Here is a 25887-nt window from a genome sequence, read left to right on the forward strand (position 1 = left end):
TCTCTCTTTGCAGCAGTCTTCGCTTATGGCCATTCCACCCTGGCTATGCCAGATCATGTCTGAGCTCGGAAACTAAGCAGGTTTCGGCCTGGTTAGTAATTGGATGGCAGACCCCCTGGTAATACCAGTTACTTTAAGATTTTTGGAATTTTTTCACAAATTATATAATAATCTTGCAAGAAAAAAAGAAAGGAGTCAATGCCCCATATCTGAATCTTAGCAGGTATGGGCCTGGTTAGTAATTGGATGGGAGACACCCTGGTAATACCAGTTGCTTTAAGATTTTTGGAAATTTTTCACAAATTATATAATAATCTTGAAAAAAAAAAAAAAGTCAATGCCCGATCTCTGAATAATAGCAGGTTTTGCCTGGTTAGTACTTGGATGGAAGACGGCCGGGAAATACCAGTTGCTGTAATATTTTTGGCAATTTTTACTAATTACATAATAATCTTGCAAAAAAAAAAAAAAAAAGAGTAAATGCCCAATCTTTGAATCTTAGGAGGTATGGACCTGTTTAGTGCTTGGATGGGAGACCGCCTCGGAATACCAGTTGCTGTAATATTTTTGGAAATTTGTACTAATTATATAATTATCTTGAAACAAAAAGAGTCAATGCCCAATCTTTGAATCTTAGCAGCTATGGACCTGTTTAGTGTTTGGATGGGAGACCGCCTCGGAAAACCAGGTGCTCTAATATTATTGGAAATTCATTACTAATTATATAATAATCTTTAAAAAAAAAAAAAAAAAAAAAAAAAAAAAAGAGTCAATGCCCGATCTCTTAATCTTAGCAGGTATTGGCCTGGTTAGTGCTTGGATGGGAGACCGCCTGGGAATACCAGGTGCTTTAAGCTTTAGGGTTTTCTTTCCTACTTATATAATGTACCGGCGATTAGATTGGCTGATCTTTAAATAGCTCTCTCTTTGCAGCAGTCTTTGCTTATGGCCATACCACCCTGGCTATGGCAGATCATGTCTGAGCTCGGAAGCTAAGCAGGTTTGGGCCTGGTTAGTAATTGGATGGGAGACCCCCTGGTAATACCAGTTGCTCTAAGATTTTTGTAAATTTTTCACAAATTATATAATAATCTTGAAAAAAAAAAGAGTCAATGCCCATTCTTTGAATCTTAGCAGTCATGGACCTGTTTAGTGTCTGGATGGGAGACCGCCTCGGAATACCAGGTGCTCTAATATTATTGGAAATTTATTACTAATTATATAATAATCTTAAAAAAAAAAAAAAAAAAAAAGAGTCAATGCCCGATCTCTTAATCTTAGCAGGTATTGGCCTGGTTAGTGCTTGGATGGGAGACCGCCTGGGAATAACAGGTGCTTTAAGCTTTAGGGTTTTCTTTCCTACTTATATAATGTACCGGCGATTAGATTGACTGATCTTTAAATAGCTCTCTCTTTGCAGCAGTCTTCGCTTATGGCCATACCACCCTGGCTATGCCAGATCATGTCTGAGCTCGGAAGCTAAGCAGGTTTGGGCCTGGTTAGTAATTGGATGGGAGACCCCCTGGTAATACCAGTTGCTTTAAGATTTTTGGAATTTTTTTACAAATTATATAATAATCTTGCAAGAAAAAAAGAAAGGAGTCAATGCCCCATATCTGAATCTTAGCAGGTATGGGCCTGGTTAGTAATTGGATGGGAGACACCCTGGTAATACCAGTTGCTTTAAGATTTTTGGAAATTTTTCACAAATTATATAATAATCTTGCAAAAAAAAAAAAAAAAAGAGTAAATGCCCAATCTTTGAATCTTAGAAGGTATGGACCTGTTTAGTGCTTGGATGGGAGACCGCCTCGGAATACCAGTTGCTGTAATATTTTTGGAAATTTGTACTAATTATATAATTATCTTGAAACAAAAAGAGTCAATGCCCAATCTTTGAATCTTAGCAGCTATGGACCTGTTTAGTGTTTGGATGGGAGACCGCCTCGGAAAACCAGGTGCTCTAATATTATTGGAAATTCATTACTAATTATATAATAATCTTTAAAAAAAAAAAAAAAAAAAAAAAAAAGAGTCAATGCCCGATCTCTTAATCTTAGCAGGTATTGGCCTGGTTAGTGCTTGGATGGGAGACCGCCTGGGAATACCAGGTGCTTTAAGCTTTAGGGTTTTCTTTCCTACTTATATTAGATTGGCTGATCTTTAAATAGCTCTCTCTTTGCAGCAGTCTTTGCTTATGGCCATACCACCCTGGCTATGCCAGATCATGTATGAGCTCGGAAGCTAAGCAGGTTTGGGCCTGGTTAGTAATTGGATGGGAGACCCCCTGGTAATACCAGTTGCTCTAAGATTTTTGTAAATTTTTCACAAATTATATAATAATCTTGAAAAAAAAAAGAGTCAATGCCCATTCTTTGAATCTTAGCAGTCATGGACCTGTTTAGTGTCTGGATGGGAGACCGCCTCGGAATACCAGGTGCTCTAATATTATTGGAAATTTATTACTAATTATATAATAATCTTTAAAAAAAAAAAAAAAAAAAAAGAGTCAATGCCCGATCTCTTAATCTTAGCAGGTATTGGCCTGGTTAGTGCTTGGATGGGAGACCGCCTGGGAATAACAGGTGCTTTAAGCTTTAGGGTTTTCTTTCCTACTTATATAATGTACCGGCGATTAGATTGACTGATCTTTAAATAGCTCTCTCTTTGCAGCAGTCTTCGCTTATGGCCATACCACCCTGGCTATGCCAGATCATGTCTGAGCTCGTAAGCTAAGCAGGTTTGGGCCTGGTTAGTAATTGGATGGGAGACCCCCTGGTAATACCAGTTGCTTTAAGATTTTTGTAAATTTTTCACAAATTATATAATAATCTTGAAAAAAAAAAAAAAGTCAATGCCCGATCTCTGAATAATAGCAGGTTTTGCCTGGTTAGTACTTGGATGGAAGACGGCCGGGAAATACCAGTTGCTGTAATATTTTTGGCAATTTTTACTAATTACATAATAATCTTGCAAAAAAAAAAAAAAAAAAAGAGTAAATGCCCAATCTTTGAATCTTAGGAGGTATGGACCTGTTTAGTGCTTGGATGGGAGACCGCCTCGGAATACCAGTTGCTGTAATATTTTTGGAAATTTGTACTAATTATATAATTATCTTGAAACAAAAAGAGTCAATGCCCAATCTTTGAATCTTAGCAGCTATGGACCTGTTTAGTGTTTGGATGGGAGACCGCCTCGGAAAACCAGGTGCTCTAATATTATTGGAAATTCATTACTAATTATATAATAATCTTTAAAAAAAAAAAAAAAAAAAAAAGAGTCAATGCCCGATCTCTTAATCTTAGCAGGTATTGGCCTGGTTAGTGCTTGGATGGGAGACCGCCTGGGAATACCAGGTGCTTTAAGCTTTAGGGTTTTCTTTCCTACTTATATAATGTACCGGCGATTAGATTGGCTGATCTTTAAATAGCTCTCTCTTTGCAGCAGTCTTTGCTTATGGCCATACCACCCTGGCTATGCCAGATCATGTCTGAGCTCGGAAGCTAAGCAGGTTTGGGCCTGGTTAGTAATTGGATGGGAGACCCCCTGGTAATACCAGTTGCTCTAAGATTTTTGTAAATTTTTCACAAATTATATAATAATCTTGAAAAAAAAAAGAGTCAATGCCCATTCTTTGAATCTTAGCAGTCATGGACCTGTTTAGTGTCTGGATGGGAGACCGCCTCGGAATACCAGGTGCTCTAATATTATTGGAAATTTATTACTAATTATATAATAATCTAAAAAAAAAAAAAAAAAAAAAAAGAGTCAATGCCCGATCTCTTAATCTTAGCAGGTATTGGCCTGGTTAGTGCTTGGATGGGAGACCGCCTGGGAATAACAGGTGCTTTAAGCTTTAGGGTTTTCTTTCCTACTTATATAATGTACCGGCGATTAGATTGACTGATCTTTAAATAGCTCTCTCTTTGCAGCAGTCTTCGCTTATGGCCATACCACCCTGGCTATGCCAGATCATGTCTGAGCTCGGAAGCTAAGCAGGTTTGGGCCTGGTTAGTAATTGGATGGGAGACCCCCTGGTAATACCAGTTGCTTTAAGATTTTTGTAAATTTTTCACAAATTATATAATAATCTTGAAAAAAAAAAGAGTGAATGCCCATTCTTTGAATCTTAGCAGTCATTGACCTGTGTAGTGTTTGGATGGGAGACCCCCTGGTAATACCAGGTGCTCTAATATTATTGGAAATGTATTACTAATTATATAATAATCTTAAAAAAAAAGAGCCAATGCCCGATCTCTTAATCTTAGCAGGTATTGGCCTGGTTAGTGCTTGGATGGGAGACCGCCTCGGAATACCAGGTGCTGTAAGCTTTTGGATTTTCATTCCTACTTATATAATGTATGGGCGATTTGATTGGCTGATCTTTAAATAGTCTTCTCTTTGCAGTATCCTTCGCTTGCGACCGTAACAACCTGGCTATGCCTGATCTCGTCTGCTCTCGGAAGCTAAGCAGGTTTGGTCCTGTATAATGTACCGGCGATTAGATTGGCTGATCTTTAAATAGCTCTCTCTTTGCAACAGTCTTCGCTTATGGCCATTCCACCCTGGCTATGCCAGATCATGTCTGAGCTCGGAAACTAAGCAGGTTTCGGCCTGGTTAGTAATTGGATGGCAGACCCCCTGGTAATACCAGTTGCTTTAAGATTTTTGGAATTTTTTTACAAATTATATAATAATCTTGCAAGAAAAAAAGAAAGGAGTCAATGCCCCATATCTGAATCTTAGCAGGTATGGGCCTGGTTAGTAATTGGATGGGAGACACCCTGGTAATACCAGTTGCTTTAAGATTTTTGGAAATTTTTCACAAATTATATAATAATCTTGCAAAAAAAAAAAAAAAAGAGTAAATGCCCAATCTTTGAATCTTAGAAGGTATGGACCTGTTTAGTGCTTGGATGGGAGACCGCCTCGGAATACCAGTTGCTGTAATATTTTTGGAAATTTGTACTAATTATATAATTATCTTGAAACAAAAAGAGTCAATGCCCAATCTTTGAATCTTAGCAGCTATGGACCTGTTTAGTGTTTGGATGGGAGACCGCCTCGGAAAACCAGGTGCTCTAATATTATTGGAAATTCATTACTAATTATATAATAATCTTTAAAAAAAAAAAAAAAAAAAAAAAAAAAGAGTCAATGCCCGATCTCTTAATCTTAGCAGGTATTGGCCTGGTTAGTGCTTGGATGGGAGACCGCCTGGGAATACCAGGTGCTTTAAGCTTTAGGGTTTTCTTTCCTACTTATATAATGTACCGGCGATTAGATTGGCTGATCTTTAAATAGCTCTCTCTTTGCAGCAGTCTTTGCTTATGGCCATACCACCCTGGCTATGCCAGATCATGTCTGAGCTCGGAAGCTAAGCAGGTTTGGGCCTGGTTAGTAATTGGATGGGAGACCCCCTGGTAATACCAGTTGCTCTAAGATTTTTGTAAATTTTTCACAAATTATATAATAATCTTGAAAAAAAAAAGAGTCAATGCCCATTCTTTGAATCTTAGCAGTCATGGACCTGTTTAGTGTCTGGATGGGAGACCGCCTCGGAATACCAGGTGCTCTAATATTATTGGAAATTTATTACTAATTATATAATAATCTTAAAAAAAAAGAGCCAATGCCCGATCTCTTAATCTTAGCAGGTATTGGCCTGGTTAGTGCTTGGATGGGAGACCGCCTCGGAATACCAGGTGCTGTAAGCTTTTGGATTTTCCTTCCTACTTATATAATGTATGGGCGATTTGATTGGCTGATCTTTAAATAGTCTTCTCTTTGCAGTATCCTTCGCTTGCGACCGTAACAACCTGGCTATGCCTGATCTCGTCTGCTCTCGGAAGCTAAGCAGGTTTGGTCCTGTATAATGTACCGGCGATTAGATTGGCTGATCTTTAAATAGCTCTCTCTTTGCAGCAGTCTTCGCTTATGGCCATTCCACCCTGGCTATGCCAGATCATGTCTGAGCTCGGAAACTAAGCAGGTTTCGGCCTGGTTAGTAATTGGATGGCAGACCCCCTGGTAATACCAGTTGCTTTAAGATTTTTGGAATTTTTTCACAAATTATATAATAATCTTGCAAGAAAAAAAGAAAGGAGTCAATGCCCCATATCTGAATCTTAGCAGGTATGGGCCTGGTTAGTAATTGGATGGGAGACACCCTGGTAATACCAGTTGCTTTAAGATTTTTGGAAATTTTTCACAAATTATATAATAATCTTGAAAAAAAAAAAAAGTCAATGCCCGATCTCTGAATAATAGCAGGTTTTGCCTGGTTAGTACTTGGATGGAAGACGGCCGGGAAATACCAGTTGCTGTAATATTTTTGGCAATTTTTACTAATTACATAATAATCTTGCAACAAAAAAAAAAAAAAAGAGTAAATGCCCAATCTTTGAATCTTAGGAGGTATGGACCTGTTTAGTGCTTGGATGGGAGACCGCCTCGGAATACCAGTTGCTGTAATATTTTTGGAAATTTGTACTAATTATATAATTATCTTGAAACAAAAAGAGTCAATGCCCAATCTTTGAATCTTAGCAGCTATGGACCTGTTTAGTGTTTGGATGGGAGACCGCCTCGGAAAACCAGGTGCTCTAATATTATTGGAAATTCATTACTAATTATATAATAATCTTAAAAAAAAAAAAAAAAAAAAAAAAAGAGTCAATGCCCGATCTCTTAATCTTAGCAGGTATTGGCCTGGTTAGTGCTTGGATGGGAGACCGCCTGGGAATACCAGGTGCTTTAAGCTTTAGGGTTTTCTTTCCTACTTATATAATGTACCAGCGATTAGATTGACTGATCTTTAAATAGCTCTCTCTTTGCAGCAGTCTTCGCTTATGGCCATACCACCCTTGCTATGCCAGATCATGTCTGAGCTCGGAAGCTAAGCACGTTTGGGCCTGGTTAGTAATTGGATGGGAGACCCCCTGGTAATACCAGTTGATTTAAGATTTTTGTAAATTTTTCACAAATTATATAATAATCTTGAAAAAAAAAAGAGTGAATGCCCATTCTTTGAATCTTAGCAGTCATTGACCTGTGTAGTGTTTGGATGGGAGACCCCCTGGTAATACCAGGTGCTCTAATATTATTGGAAATTTATTACTAATTATATAATAATCTTAAAAAAAAAGAGCCAATGCCCGATCTCTTAATCTTAGCAGGTATTGGCCTGGTTAGTGCTTGGATGGGAGACCGCCTCGGAATACCAGGTGCTGTAAGCTTTTGGATTTTCATTCCTACTTATATAATGTATGGGCGATTTGATTGGCTGATCTTTAAATAGTCTTCTCTTTGCAGTATCCTTCGCTTGCGACCGTAACAACCTGGCTATGCCTGATCTCGTCTGCTCTCGGAAGCTAAGCAGGTTTGGTCCTGTATAATGTACCGGCGATTAGATTGGCTGATCTTTAAATAGCTCTCTCTTTGCAGCAGTCTTCGCTTATGGCCATTCCACCCTGGCTATGCCAGATCATGTCTGAGCTCGGAAACTAAGCAGGTTTCGGCCTGGTTAGTAATTGGATGGCAGACCCCCTGGTAATACCAGTTGCTTTAAGATTTTTGGAAATTTTTCACAAATTATATAATAATCTTGCAAGAAAAAAAGAAAGGAGTCAATGCCCCATATCTGAATCTTAGCAGGTATGGGCCTGGTTAGTAATTGGATGGGAGACACCCTGGTAATACCAGTTGCTTTAAGATTTTTGGAAATTTTTCACAAATTATATAATAATCTTGAAAAAAAAAAAAAAGTCAATGCCCGATCTCTGAATAATAGCAGGTTTTGCCTGGTTAGTACTTGGATGGAAGACGGCCGGGAAATACCAGTTGCTGTAATATTTTTGGCAATTTTTACTAATTACATAATAATCTTGAAACAAAAAAAAAAAAAAAAGAGTAAATGCCCAATCTTTGAATCTTAGGAGGTATGGACCTGTTTAGTGCTTGGATGGGAGACCGCCTCGGAATACCAGTTGCTGTAATATTTTTGGAAATTTGTACTAATTATATAATTATCTTGAAACAAAAAGAGTCAATGCCCAATCTTTGAATCTTAGCAGCTATGGACCTGTTTAGTGTTTGGATGGGAGACCGCCTCGGAAAACCAGGTGCTCTAATATTATTGGAAATTCATTACTAATTATATAATAATCTTAAAAAAAAAAAAAAAAAAAAAAGAGTCAATGCCCGATCTCTTAATCTTAGCAGGTATTGGCCTGGTTAGTGCTTGGATGGGAGACCGCCTGGGAATACCAGGTGCTTTAAGCTTTAGGGTTTTCTTTCCTACTTATATTATGTACCGGCGATTAGATTGACTGATCTTTAAATAGCTCTCTCTTTGCAGCAGTCTTCGCTTATGGCCATACCACCCTTGCTATGCCAGATCATGTCTGAGCTCGGAAGCTAAGCACGTTTGGGCCTGGTTAGTAATTGGATGGGAGACCCCCTGGTAATACCAGTTGCTTTAAGATTTTTGTAAATTTTTCACAAATTATATAATAATCTTGAAAAAAAAAAGAGTGAATGCCCATTCTTTGAATCTTAGCAGTCATTGACCTGTGTAGTGTTTGGATGGGAGACCCCCTGGTAATACCAGGTGCTCTAATATTATTGGAAATTTATTACTAATTATATAATAATCTTAAAAAAAAAGAGCCAATGCCCGATCTCTTAATCTTAGCAGGTATTGGCCTGGTTAGTGCTTGGATGGGAGACCGCCTCGGAATACCAGGTGCTGTAAGCTTTTGGATTTTCATTCCTACTTATATAATGTATGGGCGATTTGATTGGCTGATCTTTAAATAGTCTTCTCTTTGCAGTATCCTTCGCTTGCGACCGTAACAACCTGGCTATGCCTGATCTCGTCTGCTCTCGGAAGCTAAGCAGGTTTGGTCCTGTATAATGTACCGGCGATTAGATTGGCTGATCTTTAAATAGCTCTCTCTTTGCAGCAGTCTTCGCTTATGGCCATTCCACCCTGGCTATGCCAGATCATGTCTGAGCTCGGAAACTAAGCAGGTTTCGGCCTGGTTAGTAATTGGATGGCAGACCCCCTGGTAATACCAGTTGCTTTAAGATTTTTGGAAATTTTTCACAAATTATATAATAATCTTGCAAGAAAAAAAGAAAGGAGTCAATGCCCCATATCTGAATCTTAGCAGGTATGGGCCTGGTTAGTAATTGGATGGGAGACACCCTGGTAATACCAGTTGCTTTAAGATTTTTGGAAATTTTTCACAAATTATATAATAATCTTGCAAAAAAAAAAAAAAAAGAGTAAATGCCCAATCTTTGAATCTTAGAAGGTATGGACCTGTTTAGTGCTTGGATGGGAGACCGCCTCGGAATACCAGTTGCTGTAATATTTTTGGAAATTTGTACTAATTATATAATTATCTTGAAACAAAAAGAGTCAATGCCCAATCTTTGAATCTTAGCAGCTATGGACCTGTTTAGTGTTTGGATGGGAGACCGCCTCGGAAAACCAGGTGCTCTAATATTATTGGAAATTCATTACTAATTATATAATAATCTTTAAAAAAAAAAAAAAAAAAAAAAAAAAAGAGTCAATGCCCGATCTCTTAATCTTAGCAGGTATTGGCCTGGTTAGTGCTTGGATGGGAGACCGCCTGGGAATACCAGGTGCTTTAAGCTTTAGGGTTTTCTTTCCTACTTATATAATGTACCGGCGATTAGATTGGCTGATCTTTAAATAGCTCTCTCTTTGCAGCAGTCTTTGCTTATGGCCATACCACCCTGGCTATGCCAGATCATGTCTGAGCTCGGAAGCTAAGCAGGTTTGGGCCTGGTTAGTAATTGGATGGGAGACCCCCTGGTAATACCAGTTGCTCTAAGATTTTTGTAAATTTTTCACAAATTATATAATAATCTTGAAAAAAAAAAGAGTCAATGCCCATTCTTTGAATCTTAGCAGTCATGGACCTGTTTAGTGTCTGGATGGGAGACCGCCTCGGAATACCAGGTGCTCTAATATTATTGGAAATTTATTACTAATTATATAATAATCTTAAAAAAAAAGAGCCAATGCCCGATCTCTTAATCTTAGCAGGTATTGGCCTGGTTAGTGCTTGGATGGGAGACCGCCTCGGAATACCAGGTGCTGTAAGCTTTTGGATTTTCCTTCCTACTTATATAATGTATGGGCGATTTGATTGGCTGATCTTTAAATAGTCTTCTCTTTGCAGTATCCTTCGCTTGCGACCGTAACAACCTGGCTATGCCTGATCTCGTCTGCTCTCGGAAGCTAAGCAGGTTTGGTCCTGTATAATGTACCGGCGATTAGATTGGCTGATCTTTAAATAGCTCTCTCTTTGCAGCAGTCTTCGCTTATGGCCATTCCACCCTGGCTATGCCAGATCATGTCTGAGCTCGGAAACTAAGCAGGTTTCGGCCTGGTTAGTAATTGGATGGCAGACCCCCTGGTAATACCAGTTGCTTTAAGATTTTTGGAATTTTTTCACAAATTATATAATAATCTTGCAAGAAAAAAAGAAAGGAGTCAATGCCCCATATCTGAATCTTAGCAGGTATGGGCCTGGTTAGTAATTGGATGGGAGACACCCTGGTAATACCAGTTGCTTTAAGATTTTTGGAAATTTTTCACAAATTATATAATAATCTTGAAAAAAAAAAAAAAGTCAATGCCCGATCTCTGAATAATAGCAGGTTTTGCCTGGTTAGTACTTGGATGGAAGACGGCCGGGAAATACCAGTTGCTGTAATATTTTTGGCAATTTTTACTAATTACATAATAATCTTGCAACAAAAAAAAAAAAAAAGAGTAAATGCCCAATCTTTGAATCTTAGGAGGTATGGACCTGTTTAGTGCTTGGATGGGAGACCGCCTCGGAATACCAGTTGCTGTAATATTTTTGGAAATTTGTACTAATTATATAATTATCTTGAAACAAAAAGAGTCAATGCCCAATCTTTGAATCTTAGCAGCTATGGACCTGTTTAGTGTTTGGATGGGAGACCGCCTCGGAAAACCAGGTGCTCTAATATTATTGGAAATTCATTACTAATTATATAATAATCTTAAAAAAAAAAAAAAAAAAAAAAAAAAAAGAGTCAATGCCCGATCTCTTAATCTTAGCAGGTATTGGCCTGGTTAGTGCTTGGATGGGAGACCGCCTGGGAATACCAGGTGCTTTAAGCTTTAGGGTTTTCTTTCCTACTTATATAATGTACCAGCGATTAGATTGACTGATCTTTAAATAGCTCTCTCTTTGCAGCAGTCTTCGCTTATGGCCATACCACCCTTGCTATGCCAGATCATGTCTGAGCTCGGAAGCTAAGCACGTTTGGGCCTGGTTAGTAATTGGATGGGAGACCCCCTGGTAATACCAGTTGATTTAAGATTTTTGTAAATTTTTCACAAATTATATAATAATCTTGAAAAAAAAAAGAGTGAATGCCCATTCTTTGAATCTTAGCAGTCATTGACCTGTGTAGTGTTTGGATGGGAGACCCCCTGGTAATACCAGGTGCTCTAATATTATTGGAAATTTATTACTAATTATATAATAATCTTAAAAAAAAAGAGCCAATGCCCGATCTCTTAATCTTAGCAGGTATTGGCCTGGTTAGTGCTTGGATGGGAGACCGCCTCGGAATACCAGGTGCTGTAAGCTTTTGGATTTTCATTCCTACTTATATAATGTATGGGCGATTTGATTGGCTGATCTTTAAATAGTCTTCTCTTTGCAGTATCCTTCGCTTGCGACCGTAACAACCTGGCTATGCCTGATCTCGTCTGCTCTCGGAAGCTAAGCAGGTTTGGTCCTGTATAATGTACCGGCGATTAGATTGGCTGATCTTTAAATAGCTCTCTCTTTGCAGCAGTCTTCGCTTATGGCCATTCCACCCTGGCTATGCCAGATCATGTCTGAGCTCGGAAACTAAGCAGGTTTCGGCCTGGTTAGTAATTGGATGGCAGACCCCCTGGTAATACCAGTTGCTTTAAGATTTTTGGAAATTTTTCACAAATTATATAATAATCTTGCAAGAAAAAAAGAAAGGAGTCAATGCCCCATATCTGAATCTTAGCAGGTATGGGCCTGGTTAGTAATTGGATGGGAGACACCCTGGTAATACCAGTTGCTTTAAGATTTTTGGAAATTTTTCACAAATTATATAATAATCTTGAAAAAAAAAAAAAAGTCAATGCCCGATCTCTGAATAATAGCAGGTTTTGCCTGGTTAGTACTTGGATGGAAGACGGCCGGGAAATACCAGTTGCTGTAATATTTTTGGCAATTTTTACTAATTACATAATAATCTTGCAACAAAAAAAAAAAAAAAAAGAGTAAATGCCCAATCTTTGAATCTTAGGAGGTATGGACCTGTTTAGTGCTTGGATGGGAGACCGCCTCGGAATACCAGTTGCTGTAATATTTTTGGAAATTTGTACTAATTATATAATTATCTTGAAACAAAAAGAGTCAATGCCCAATCTTTGAATCTTAGCAGCTATGGACCTGTTTAGTGTTTGGATGGGAGACCGCCTCGGAAAACCAGGTGCTCTAATATTATTGGAAATTCATTACTAATTATATAATAATCTTAAAAAAAAAAAAAAAAAAAAAAGAGTCAATGCCCGATCTCTTAATCTTAGCAGGTATTGGCCTGGTTAGTGCTTGGATGGGAGACCGCCTGGGAATACCAGGTGCTTTAAGCTTTAGGGTTTTCTTTCCTACTTATATTATGTACCGGCGATTAGATTGACTGATCTTTAAATAGCTCTCTCTTTGCAGCAGTCTTCGCTTATGGCCATACCACCCTTGCTATGCCAGATCATGTCTGAGCTCGGAAGCTAAGCACGTTTGGGCCTGGTTAGTAATTGGATGGGAGACCCCCTGGTAATACCAGTTGCTTTAAGATTTTTGTAAATTTTTCACAAATTATATAATAATCTTGAAAAAAAAAAGAGTGAATGCCCATTCTTTGAATCTTAGCAGTCATTGACCTGTGTAGTGTTTGGATGGGAGACCCCCTGGTAATACCAGGTGCTCTAATATTATTGGAAATTTATTACTAATTATATAATAATCTTAAAAAAAAAGAGCCAATGCCCGATCTCTTAATCTTAGCAGGTATTGGCCTGGTTAGTGCTTGGATGGGAGACCGCCTCGGAATACCAGGTGCTGTAAGCTTTTGGATTTTCATTCCTACTTATATAATGTATGGGCGATTTGATTGGCTGATCTTTAAATAGTCTTCTCTTTGCAGTATCCTTCGCTTGCGACCGTAACAACCTGGCTATGCCTGATCTCGTCTGCTCTCGGAAGCTAAGCAGGTTTGGTCCTGTATAATGTACCGGCGATTAGATTGGCTGATCTTTAAATAGCTCTCTCTTTGCAGCAGTCTTCGCTTATGGCCATTCCACCCTGGCTATGCCAGATCATGTCTGAGCTCGGAAACTAAGCAGGTTTCGGCCTGGTTAGTAATTGGATGGCAGACCCCCTGGTAATACCAGTTGCTTTAAGATTTTTGGAAATTTTTCACAAATTATATAATAATCTTGCAAGAAAAAAAGAAAGGAGTCAATGCCCCATATCTGAATCTTAGCAGGTATGGGCCTGGTTAGTAATTGGATGGGAGACACCCTGGTAATACCAGTTGCTTTAAGATTTTTGGAAATTTTTCACAAATTATATAATAATCTTGAAAAAAAAAAAAAAGTCAATGCCCGATCTCTGAATAATAGCAGGTTTTGCCTGGTTAGTACTTGGATGGAAGACGGCCGGGAAATACCAGTTGCTGTAATATTTTTGGCAATTTTTACTAATTACATAATAATCTTGCAACAAAAAAAAAAAAAAGAGTAAATGCCCAATCTTTGAATCTTAGGAGGTATGGACCTGTTTAGTGCTTGGATGGGAGACCGCCTCGGAATACCAGTTGCTGTAATATTTTTGGAAATTTGTACTAATTATATAATTATCTTGAAACAAAAAGAGTCAATGCCCAATCTTTGAATCTTAGCAACTATGGACCTGTTTAGTGTTTGGATGGGAGACCGCCTGGGAATACCAGGTGCTTTAAGCTTTAGGGTTTTCTTTCCTACTTATATAATGTACCGGCGATTAGATTGGCTGATCTTTAAATAGCTCTCTCTTTGCAGCAGTCTTTGCTTATGGCCATACCACCCTGGCTATGCCAGATCATGTCTGAGCTCGGAAGCTAAGCAGGTTTGGGCCTGGTTAGTAATTGGATGGGAGACCCCCTGGTAATACCAGTTGCTCTAAGATTTTTGTAAATTTTTCACAAATTATATAATAATCTTGAAAAAAAAAAGAGTCAATGCCCATTCTTTGAATCTTAGCAGTCATGGACCTGTTTAGTGTTTGGATGGGAGACCGCCTCGGAATACCAGGTGCTCTAATATTATTGGAAATTTATTACTAATTATATAATAATCTTAAAAAAAAGAGCCAATGCCCGATCTCTTAATCTTAGCAGGTATTGGCCTGGTTAGTGCTTGGATGGGAGACCGCCTCGGAATACCAGGTGCTGTAAGCTTTTGGATTTTCATTCCTACTTATATAATGTATGGGCGATTTGATTGGCTGATCTTTAAATAGTCTTCTCTTTGCAGTATCCTTCGCTTGCGACCGTAACAACCTGGCTATGCCTGATCTCGTCTGCTCTCGGAAGCTAAGCAGGTTTGGTCCTGTATAATGTACCGGCGATTAGATTGGCTGATCTTTAAATAGCTCTCTCTTTGCAGCAGTCTTCGCTTATGGCCATTCCACCCTGGCTATGCCAGATCATGTCTGAGCTCGGAAACTAAGCAGGTTTCGGCCTGGTTAGTAATTGGATGGCAGACCCCCTGGTAATACCAGTTGCTTTAAGATTTTTGGAAATTTTTCACAAATTATATAATAATCTTGCAAAAAAAAAAAAAAAAGAGTAAATGCCCAATCTTTGAATCTTAGGAGGTATGGACCTGTTTAGTGCTTGGATGGGAGACCGCCTCGGAATACCAGTTGCTGTAATATTTTTGGAAATTTGTACTAATTATATAATTATCTTGAAACAAAAAGAGTCAATGCCCAATCTTTGAATCTTAGCAGCTATGGACCTGTTTAGTGTTTGGATGGGAGACCGCCTCGGAAAACCAGGTGCTCTAATATTATTGGAAATTCATTACTAATTATATAATAATCTTTAAAAAAAAAAAAAAAAAAAAAAAAAAAAGAGTCAATGCCCGATCTCTTAATCTTAGCAGGTATTGGCCTGGTTAGTGCTTGGATGGGAGACCGCCTGGGAATACCAGGTGCTGTAAGCTTTTGGGTTTTCTTTCCTACTTATATAATGTACCGGCGATTAGATTGACTGATCTTTAAATAGCTCTCTCTTTGCAGCAGTCTTCGCTTATGGCCATACCACCCTTGCTATGCCAGATCATGTCTGAGCTCGGAAGCTAAGCACGTTTGGGCCTGGTTAGTAATTGGATGGGAGACCCCCTGGTAATACCAGTTGATTTAAGATTTTTGTAAATTTTTCACAAATTATATAATAATCTTGAAAAAAAAAAGAGTGAATGCCCATTCTTTGAATCTTAGCAGTCATTGACCTGTGTAGTGTTTGGATGGGAGACCCCCTGGTAATACCAGGTGCTCTAATATTATTGGAAATTTATTACTAATTATATAATAATCTTAAAAAAAAAGAGCCAATGCCCGATCTCTTAATCTTAGCAGGTATTGGCCTGGTTAGTGCTTGGATGGGAGACCGCCTCGGAATACCAGGTGCTGTAAGCTTTTGGATTTTCATTCCTACTTATATAATGTATGGGCGATTTGATTGGCTGATCTTTAAATAGTCTTCTCTTTGCAGTATCCTTCGCTTGCGACCGTAACAACCTGGCTATGCCTGATCTCGTCTGCTCTCGGAAGCTAAGCAGGTTTGGTCCTGTATAATGTACCGGCGATTAGATTGGCTGATCTTTAAATAGCTCTCTCTTTGCAGCAGTCTTCGCTTATGGCCATTCCACCCTGGCTATGCCAGATCATGTCTGAGCTCGGAAACTAAGCAGGTTTCGGCCTGGTTAGTAATTGGATGGCAGACCCCCTGGTAATACCAGTTGCTTTAAGATTTTTGGAAATTTTTCACAAATTATATAATAATCTTGCAAGAAAAAAAGAAAGGAGTCAATGCCCCATATCTGAATCTTAGCAGGTATGGGCCTGGTTAGTAATTGGATGGGAGACACCCTGGTAATACCAGTTGCTTTAAGATTTTTGGAAATTTTTCACAAATTATATAATAATCTTGAAAAAAAAAAAAAAGTCAATGCCCGATCTCTGAATAATAGCAGGTTTTGCCTGGTTAGTACTTGGATGGAAGACGGCCGGGAAATACCAGTTGCTGTAATATTTTTGGCAATTTTTACTAATTACATAATAATCTTGCAACAAAAAAAAAAAAAAAAGAGTAAATGCCCAATCTTTGAATCTTAGGAGGTATGGACCTGTTTAGTGCTTGGATGGGAGACCGCCTCGGAATACCAGTTGCTGTAATATTTTTGGAAATTTGTACTAATTATATAATTATCTTGAAACAAAAAGAGTCAATGCCCAATCTTTGAATCTTAGCAGCTATGGACCTGTTTAGTGTTTGGATGGGAGACCGCCTCGGAAAACCAGGTGCTCTAATATTATTGGAAATTCATTACTAATTATATAATAATCTTAAAAAAAAAAAAAAAAAAAAAAGAGTCAATGCCCGATCTCTTAATCTTAGCAGGTATTGGCCTGGTTAGTGCTTGGATGGGAGACCGCCTGGGAATACCAGGTGCTTTAAGCTTTAGGGTTTTCTTTCCTACTTATATTATGTACCGGCGATTAGATTGACTGATCTTTAAATAGCTCTCTCTTTGCAGCAGTCTTCGCTTATGGCCATACCACCCTTGCTATGCCAGATCATGTCTGAGCTCGGAAGCTAAGCACGTTTGGGCCTGGTTAGTAATTGGATGGGAGACCCCCTGGTAATACCAGTTGATTTAAGATTTTTGTAAATTTTTCACAAATTATATAATAATCTTGAAAAAAAAAAGAGTGAATGCCCATTCTTTGAATCTTAGCAGTCATTGACCTGTGTAGTGTTTGGATGGGAGACCCCCTGGTAATACCAGGTGCTCTAATATTATTGGAAATTTATTACTAATTATATAATAATCTTAAAAAAAAAGAGCCAATGCCCGATCTCTTAATCTTAGCAGGTATTGGCCTGGTTAGTGCTTGGATGGGAGACCGCCTCGGAATACCAGGTGCTGTAAGCTTTTGGATTTTCATTCCTACTTATATAATGTATGGGCGATTTGATTGGCTGATCTTTAAATAGTCTTCTCTTTGCAGTATCCTTCGCTTGCGACCGTAACAACCTGGCTATGCCTGATCTCGTCTGCTCTCGGAAGCTAAGCAGGTTTGGTCCTGTATAATGTACCGGCGATTAGATTGGCTGATCTTTAAATAGCTCTCTCTTTGCAGCAGTCTTCGCTTATGGCCATTCCACCCTGGCTATGCCAGATCATGTCTGAGCTCGGAAACTAAGCAGGTTTCGGCCTGGTTAGTAATTGGATGGCAGACCCCCTGGTAATACCAGTTGCTTTAAGATTTTTGGAAATTTTTCACAAATTATATAATAATCTTGCAAGAAAAAAAGAAAGGAGTCAATGCCCCATATCTGAATCTTAGCAGGTATGGGCCTGGTTAGTAATTGGATGGGAGACACCCTGGTAATACCAGTTGCTTTAAGATTTTTGGAAATTTTTCACAAATTATATAATAATCTTGAAAAAAAAAAAAAAGTCAATGCCCGATCTCTGAATAATAGCAGGTTTTGCCTGGTTAGTACTTGGATGGAAGACGGCCGGGAAATACCAGTTGCTGTAATATTTTTGGCAATTTTTACTAATTACATAATAATCTTGCAACAAAAAAAAAAAAAAGAGTAAATGCCCAATCTTTGAATCTTAGGAGGTATGGACCTGTTTAGTGCTTGGATGGGAGACCGCCTCGGAATACCAGTTGCTGTAATATTTTTGGAAATTTGTACTAATTATATAATTATCTTGAAACAAAAAGAGTCAATGCCCAATCTTTGAATCTTAGCAACTATGGACCTGTTTAGTGTTTGGATGGGAGACCGCCTGGGAATACCAGGTGCTTTAAGCTTTAGGGTTTTCTTTCCTACTTATATAATGTACCGGCGATTAGATTGGCTGATCTTTAAATAGCTCTCTCTTTGCAGCAGTCTTTGCTTATGGCCATACCACCCTGGCTATGCCAGATCATGTCTGAGCTCGGAAGCTAAGCAGGTTTGGGCCTGGTTAGTAATTGGATGGGAGACCCCCTGGTAATACCAGTTGCTCTAAGATTTTTGTAAATTTTTCACAAATTATATAATAATCTTGAAAAAAAAAAGAGTCAATGCCCATTCTTTGAATCTTAGCAGTCATGGACCTGTTTAGTGTCTGGATGGGAGACCGCCTCGGAATACCAGGTGCTCTAATATTATTGGAAATTTATTACTAATTATATAATAATCTTAAAAAAAAAAAAAAAAAAAAAAGAGTCAATGCCCGATCTCTTAATCTTAGCAGGTATTGGCCTGGTTAGTGCTTGGATGGGAGACCGCCTGGGAATACCAGGTGCTTTAAGCTTTAGGGTTTTCTTTCCTACTTATATAATGTACCGGTGATTAGATTGACTGATCTTTAAATAGCTCTCTCTTTGCAGCAGTCTTCGCTTATGGCCATACCACCCTGGCTATGCCAGATCATGTCTGAGCTCGGAAGCTAAGCACGTTTGGGCCTGGTTAGTAATTGGATGGGAGACCCCCTGGTAATACCAGTTGCTTTAAGATTTTTGTAAATTTTTCACAAATTATATAATAATCTTGAAAAAAAAAAGAGTGAATGCCCATTCTTTGAATCTTAGCAGTCATTGACCTGTGTAGTGTTTGGATGGGAGACCCCCTGGTAATACCAGGTGCTCTAATATTATTGGAAATTTATTACTAATTATATAATAATCTTAAAAAAAAGAGCCAATGCCCGATCTCTTAATCTTAGCAGGTATTGGCCTGGTTAGTGCTTGGATGGGAGACCGCCTCGGAATACCAGGTGCTGTAAGCTTTTGGATTTTCATTCCTACTTATATAATGTATGGGCGATTTGATTGGCTGATCTTTAAATAGTCTTCTCTTTGCAGTATCCTTCGCTTGCGACCGTAACAACCTGGCTATGCCTGATCTCGTCTGCTCTCGGAAGCTAAGCAGGTTTGGTCCTGTATAATGTACCGGCGATTAGATTGGCTGATCTTTAAATAGCTCTCTCTTTGCAGCAGTCTTCGCTTATGGCCATTCCACCCTGGCTATGCCAGATCATGTCTGAGCTCGGAAACTAAGCAGGTTTCGGCCTGGTTAGTAATTGGATGGCAGACCCCCTGGTAATACCAGTTGCTTTAAGATTTTTGGAAATTTTTCACAAATTATATAATAATCTTGCAAAAAAAAAAAAAAAAGAGTAAATGCCCAATCTTTGAATCTTAGGAGGTATGGACCTGTTTAGTGCTTGGATGGGAGACCGCCTCGGAATACCAGTTGCTGTAATATTTTTGGAAATTTGTACTAATTATATAATTATCTTGAAACAAAAAGAGTCAATGCCCAATCTTTGAATCTTAGCAGCTATGGACCTGTTTAGTGTTTGGATGGGAGACCGCCTCGGAAAACCAGGTGCTCTAATATTATTGGAAATTCATTACTAATTATATAATAATCTTTAAAAAAAAAAAAAAAAAAAAAAAAAAAAAAGAGTCAATGCCCGATCTCTTAATCTTAGCAGGTATTGGCCTGGTTAGTGCTTGGATGGGAGACCGCCTGGGAATACCAGGTGCTGTAAGCTTTTGGGTTTTCTTTCCTACTTATATAATGTACCGGCGATTAGATTGACTGATCTTTAAATAGCTCTCTCTTTGCAGCAGTCTTCGCTTATGGCCATACCACCCTTGCTATGCCAGATCATGTCTGAGCTCGGAAGCTAAGCACGTTTGGGCCTGGTTAGTAATTGGATGGGAGACCCCCTGGTAATACCAGTTGATTTAAGATTTTTGTAAATTTTTCACAAATTATATAATAATCTTGAAAAAAAAAAGAGTGAATGCCCATTCTTTGAATCTTAGCAGTCATTGACCTGTGTAGTGTTTGGATGGGAGACCCCCTGGTAATACCAGGTGCTCTAATATTATTGGAAATTTATTACTAATTATATAATAATCTTAAAAAAAAAGAGCCAATGCCCGATCTCTTAATCTTAGCAGGTATTGGCCTGGTTAGTGCTTGGATGGGAGACCGCCTCGGAATACCAGGTGCTGTAAGCTTTTGGATTTTCATTCCTACTTATATAATGTATGGGCGATTTGATTGGCTGATCTTTAAATAGTCTTCTCTTTGCAGTATCCTTCGCTTGCGACCGTAACAACCTGGCTATGCCTGATCTCGTCTGCTCTCGGAAGCTAAGCAGGTTTGGTCCTGTATAATGTACCGGCGATTAGATTGGCTGATCTTTAAATAGCTCTCTCTTTGCAGCAGTCTTCGCTTATGGCCATTCCACCCTGGCTATGCCAGATCATGTCTGAGCTCGGAAACTAAGCAGGTTTCGGCCTGGTTAGTAATTGGATGGCAGACCCCCTGGTAATACCAGTTGCTTTAAGATTTTTGGAAATTTTTCACAAATTATATAATAATCTTGCAAGAAAAAAAGAAAGGAGTCAATGCCCCATATCTGAATCTTAGCAGGTATGGGCCTGGTTAGTAATTGGATGGGAGACACCCTGGTAATACCAGTTGCTTTAAGATTTTTGGAAATTTTTCACAAATTATATAATAATCTTGAAAAAAAAAAAAAAGTCAATGCCCGATCTCTGAATAATAGCAGGTTTTGCCTGGTTAGTACTTGGATGGAAGACGGCCGGGAAATACCAGTTGCTGTAATATTTTTGGCAATTTTTACTAATTACATAATAATCTTGCAACAAAAAAAAAAAAAAAAAGAGTAAATGCCCAATCTTTGAATCTTAGGAGGTATGGACCTGTTTAGTGCTTGGATGGGAGACCGCCTCGGAATACCAGTTGCTGTAATATTTTTGGAAATTTGTACTAATTATATAATTATCTTGAAACAAAAAGAGTCAATGCCCAATCTTTGAATCTTAGCAGCTATGGACCTGTTTAGTGTTTGGATGGGAGACCGCCTCGGAAAACCAGGTGCTCTAATATTATTGGAAATTCATTACTAATTATATAATAATCTTAAAAAAAAAAAAAAAAAAAAAAGAGTCAATGCCCGATCTCTTAATCTTAGCAGGTATTGGCCTGGTTAGTGCTTGGATGGGAGACCGCCTGGGAATACCAGGTGCTTTAAGCTTTAGGGTTTTCTTTCCTACTTATATTATGTACCGGCGATTAGATTGACTGATCTTTAAATAGCTCTCTCTTTGCAGCAGTCTTCGCTTATGGCCATACCACCCTTGCTATGCCAGATCATGTCTGAGCTCGGAAGCTAAGCACGTTTGGGCCTGGTTAGTAATTGGATGGGAGACCCCCTGGTAATACCAGTTGATTTAAGATTTTTGTAAATTTTTCACAAATTATATAATAATCTTGAAAAAAAAAAGAGTGAATGCCCATTCTTTGAATCTTAGCAGTCATTGACCTGTGTAGTGTTTGGATGGGAGACCCCCTGGTAATACCAGGTGCTCTAATATTATTGGAAATTTATTACTAATTATATAATAATCTTAAAAAAAAAGAGCCAATGCCCGATCTCTTAATCTTAGCAGGTATTGGCCTGGTTAGTGCTTGGATGGGAGACCGCCTCGGAATACCAGGTGCTGTAAGCTTTTGGATTTTCATTCCTACTTATATAATGTATGGGCGATTTGATTGGCTGATCTTTAAATAGTCTTCTCTTTGCAGTATCCTTCGCTTGCGACCGTAACAACCTGGCTATGCCTGATCTCGTCTGCTCTCGGAAGCTAAGCAGGTTTGGTCCTGTATAATGTACCGGCGATTAGATTGGCTGATCTTTAAATAGCTCTCTCTTTGCAGCAGTCTTCGCTTATGGCCATTCCACCCTGGCTATGCCAGATCATGTCTGAGCTCGGAAACTAAGCAGGTTTCGGCCTGGTTAGTAATTGGATGGCAGACCCCCTGGTAATACCAGTTGCTTTAAGATTTTTGGAAATTTTTCACAAATTATATAATAATCTTGCAAGAAAAAAAGAAAGGAGTCAATGCCCCATATCTGAATCTTAGCAGGTATGGGCCTGGTTAGTAATTGGATGGGAGACACCCTGGTAATACCAGTTGCTTTAAGATTTTTGGAAATTTTTCACAAATTATATAATAATCTTGAAAAAAAAAAAAAAAGTCAATGCCCGATCTCTGAATAATAGCAGGTTTTGCCTGGTTAGTACTTGGATGGAAGACGGCCGGGAAATACCAGTTGCTGTAATATTTTTGGCAATTTTTACTAATTACATAATAATCTTGCAACAAAAAAAAAAAAAGAGTAAATGCCCAATCTTTGAATCTTAGGAGGTATGGACCTGTTTAGTGCTTGGATGGGAGACCGCCTCGGAATACCAGTTGCTGTAATATTTTTGGAAATTTGTACTAATTATATAATTATCTTGAAACAAAAAGAGTCAATGCCCAATCTTTGAATCTTAGCAACTATGGACCTGTTTAGTGTTTGGATGGGAGACCGCCTGGGAATACCAGGTGCTTTAAGCTTTAGGGTTTTCTTTCCTACTTATATAATGTACCGGCGATTAGATTGGCTGATCTTTAAATAGCTCTCTCTTTGCAGCAGTCTTTGCTTATGGCCATACCACCCTGGCTATGCCAGATCATGTCTGAGCTCGGAAGCTAAGCAGGTTTGGGCCTGGTTAGTAATTGGATGGGAGACCCCCTGGTAATACCAGTTGCTCTAAGATTTTTGTAAATTTTTCACAAATTATATAATAATCTTGAAAAAAAAAAGAGTCAATGCCCATTCTTTGAATCTTAGCAGTCATGGACCTGTTTAGTGTCTGGATGGGAGACCGCCTCGGAATACCAGGTGCTCTAATATTATTGGAAATTTATTACTAATTATATAATAATCTTAAAAAAAAAAAAAAAAAAAAAAAAGAGTCAATGCCCGATCTCTTAATCTTAGCAGGTATTGGCCTGGTTAGTGCTTGGATGGGAGACCGCCTGGGAATACCAGGTGCTTTAAGCTTTAGGGTTTTCTTTCCTACTTATATAATGTACCGGCGATTAGATTGACTGATCTTTAAATAGCTCTCTCTTTGCAGCAGTCTTCGCTTATGGCCATACCACCCTGGCTATGCCAGATCATGTCTGAGCTCGGAAGCTAAGCACGTTTGGGCCTGGTTAGTAATTGGATGGGAGACCCCCTGGTAATACCAGTTGCTTTAAGATTTTTGTAAATTTTTCACAAATTATATAATAATCTTGAAAAAAAAAAGAGTGAATGCCCATTCTTTGAATCTTAGCAGTCATTGACCTGTGTAGTGTTTGGATGGGAGACCCCCTGGTAATACCAGGTGCTCTAATATTATTGGAAATTTATTACTAATTATATAATAATCTTAAAAAAAAGAGCCAATGCCCGATCTCTTAATCTTAGCAGGTATTGGCCTGGTTAGTGCTTGGATGGGAGACCGCCTCGGAATACCAGGTGCTGTAAGCTTTTGGATTTTCATTCCTACTTATATAATGTATGGGCGATTTGATTGGCTGATCTTTAAATAGTCTTCTCTTTGCAGTATCCTTCGCTTGCGACCGTAACAACCTGGCTATGCCTGATCTCGTCTGCTCTCGGAAGCTAAGCAGGTTTGGTCCTGTATAATGTACCGGCGATTAGATTGGCTGATCTTTAAATAGCTCTCTCTTTGCAGCAGTCTTCGCTTATGGCCATTCCACCCTGGCTATGCCAGATCATGTCTGAGCTCGGAAACTAAGCAGGTTTCGGCCTGGTTAGTAATTGGATGGCAGACCCCCTGGTAATACCAGTTGCTTTAAGATTTTTGGAAATTTTTCACAAATTATATAATAATCTTGCAAAAAAAAAAAAAAAGAGTAAATGCCCAATCTTTGAATCTTAGGAGGTATGGACCTGTTTAGTGCTTGGATGGGAGACCGCCTCGGAATACCAGTTGCTGTAATATTTTTGGAAATTTGTACTAATTATATAATTATCTTGAAACAAAAAGAGTCAATGCCCAATCTTTGAATCTTAGCAGCTATGGACCTGTTTAGTGTTTGGATGGGAGACCGCCTCGGAAAACCAGGTGCTCTAATATTATTGGAAATTCATTACTAATTATATAATAATCTTTAAAAAAAAAAAAAAAAAAAAAAAAAAAAGAGTCAATGCCCGATCTCTTAATCTTAGCAGGTATTGGCCTGGTTAGTGCTTGGATGGGAGACCGCCTGGGAATACCAGGTGCTTTAAGCTTTAGGGTTTTCTTTCCTACTTATATAATGTACCGGCGATTAGATTGGCTGATCTTTAAATAGCTCTCTCTTTGCAGCAGTCTTTGCTTATGGCCATACCACCCTGGCTATGCCAGATCATGTCTGAGCTCGGAAGCTAAGCAGGTTTGGGCCTGGTTAGTAATTGGATGGGAGACCCCCTGGTAATACCAGTTGCTCTAAGATTTTTGTAAATTTTTCACAAATTAAATAATAATCTTGAAAAAAAAAAGAGTCAATGCCCATTCTTTGAATCTTAGCAGTCATGGACCTGTTTAGTGTCTGGATGGGAGACCGCCTCGGAATACCAGGTGCTCTAATATTATTGGAAATGTATTACTAATTATATAATAATCTTAAAAAAAAAAAAAAAAAAAAAAAGAGTCAATGCCCGATCTCTTAATCTTAGCAGGTATTGGCCTGGTTAGTGCTTGGATGGGAGACCGCCTGGGAATAACAGGTGCTTTAAGCTTTAGGGTTTTCTTTCCTACTTATATAATGTACCGGCGATTAGATTGACTGATCTTTAAATAGCTCTCTCTTTGCAGCAGTCTTCGCTTATGGCCATACCACCCTGGCTATGCCAGATCATGTCTGAGCTCGGAAGCTAAGCAGGTTTGGGCCTGGTTAGTAATTGGATGGGAGACCCCCTGGTAATACCAGTTGCTTTAAGATTTTTGTAAATTTTTCACAAATTATATAATAATCTTGAAAAAAAAAAGAGTGAATGCCCATTCTTTGAATCTTAGCAGTCATTGACCTGTGTAGTGTTTGGATGGGAGACCCCCTGGTAATACCAGGTGCTCTAATATTATTGGAAATGTATTACTATTTATATAATACTCTTAAAAAAAAAGAGCCAATGCCCAATCTCTTAATCTTAGCAGGTATTGGCCTGGTTAGTGCTTGGATGGGAGACCGCCTCGGAATACCAGGTGCTGTAAGCTTTTGGATTTTCATTCCTACTTATATAATGTATGGGCGATTTGATTGGCTGATCTTTAAATAGTCTTCTCTTTGCAGTATCCTTCGCTTGCGACCGTAACAACCTGGCTATGCCTGATCTCGTCTGCTCTCGGAAGCTAAGCAGGTTTGGTCCTGTATAATGTACCGGCGATTAGATTGGCTGATCTTTAAATAGCTCTCTCTTTGCAGCAGTCTTCGCTTATGGCCATTCCACCCTGGCTATGCCAGATCATGTCTGAGCTCGGAAACTAAGCAGGTTTCGGCCTGGTTAGTAATTGGATGGCAGACCCCCTGGTAATACCAGTTGCTTTAAGATTTTTGGAATTTTTT

At 38.7% G+C, this 25887-nt stretch overlaps 17 pseudogenes; all 17 read left to right on the forward strand.

Annotated features, from left to right (window-relative positions):
• The first annotated feature begins 941 nt into the window (after nt 1-941).
• Nucleotides 942-1060, forward strand: LOC127963267 (uncharacterized; annotated as a pseudogene).
• A 368-nt stretch (nt 1061-1428) lies between these two features.
• LOC127957455 (uncharacterized) lies at nt 1429-1547 on the forward strand (annotated as a pseudogene).
• A 646-nt stretch (nt 1548-2193) lies between these two features.
• LOC127961700 (uncharacterized) lies at nt 2194-2312 on the forward strand (annotated as a pseudogene).
• A 369-nt stretch (nt 2313-2681) lies between these two features.
• Nucleotides 2682-2800, forward strand: LOC127962972 (uncharacterized; annotated as a pseudogene).
• Nucleotides 2801-3452: 652 nt separating this feature from the next.
• LOC127959554 (uncharacterized) lies at nt 3453-3571 on the forward strand (annotated as a pseudogene).
• A 369-nt stretch (nt 3572-3940) lies between these two features.
• LOC127957460 (uncharacterized) lies at nt 3941-4059 on the forward strand (annotated as a pseudogene).
• Nucleotides 4060-5326: 1267 nt separating this feature from the next.
• On the forward strand, nt 5327-5445 carry LOC127959561 (uncharacterized; annotated as a pseudogene).
• A 2922-nt stretch (nt 5446-8367) lies between these two features.
• On the forward strand, nt 8368-8486 carry LOC127963348 (uncharacterized; annotated as a pseudogene).
• A 1267-nt stretch (nt 8487-9753) lies between these two features.
• On the forward strand, nt 9754-9872 carry LOC127959566 (uncharacterized; annotated as a pseudogene).
• A 2927-nt stretch (nt 9873-12799) lies between these two features.
• LOC127963353 (uncharacterized) lies at nt 12800-12918 on the forward strand (annotated as a pseudogene).
• Nucleotides 12919-14169: 1251 nt separating this feature from the next.
• On the forward strand, nt 14170-14288 carry LOC127959572 (uncharacterized; annotated as a pseudogene).
• Nucleotides 14289-18302: 4014 nt separating this feature from the next.
• Nucleotides 18303-18421, forward strand: LOC127959577 (uncharacterized; annotated as a pseudogene).
• Nucleotides 18422-18790: 369 nt separating this feature from the next.
• On the forward strand, nt 18791-18909 carry LOC127962654 (uncharacterized; annotated as a pseudogene).
• Nucleotides 18910-22926: 4017 nt separating this feature from the next.
• On the forward strand, nt 22927-23045 carry LOC127959581 (uncharacterized; annotated as a pseudogene).
• A 371-nt stretch (nt 23046-23416) lies between these two features.
• LOC127962657 (uncharacterized) lies at nt 23417-23535 on the forward strand (annotated as a pseudogene).
• A 1123-nt stretch (nt 23536-24658) lies between these two features.
• Nucleotides 24659-24777, forward strand: LOC127959586 (uncharacterized; annotated as a pseudogene).
• Nucleotides 24778-25147: 370 nt separating this feature from the next.
• On the forward strand, nt 25148-25266 carry LOC127957471 (uncharacterized; annotated as a pseudogene).
• The last annotated feature ends 621 nt before the right edge of the window (nt 25267-25887 follow it).

Source organism: Carassius gibelio, chromosome A3, assembly GCF_023724105.1.
Source record: "Carassius gibelio isolate Cgi1373 ecotype wild population from Czech Republic chromosome A3, carGib1.2-hapl.c, whole genome shotgun sequence".
Lineage (NCBI taxonomy): Eukaryota > Metazoa > Chordata > Actinopteri > Cypriniformes > Cyprinidae > Carassius > Carassius gibelio.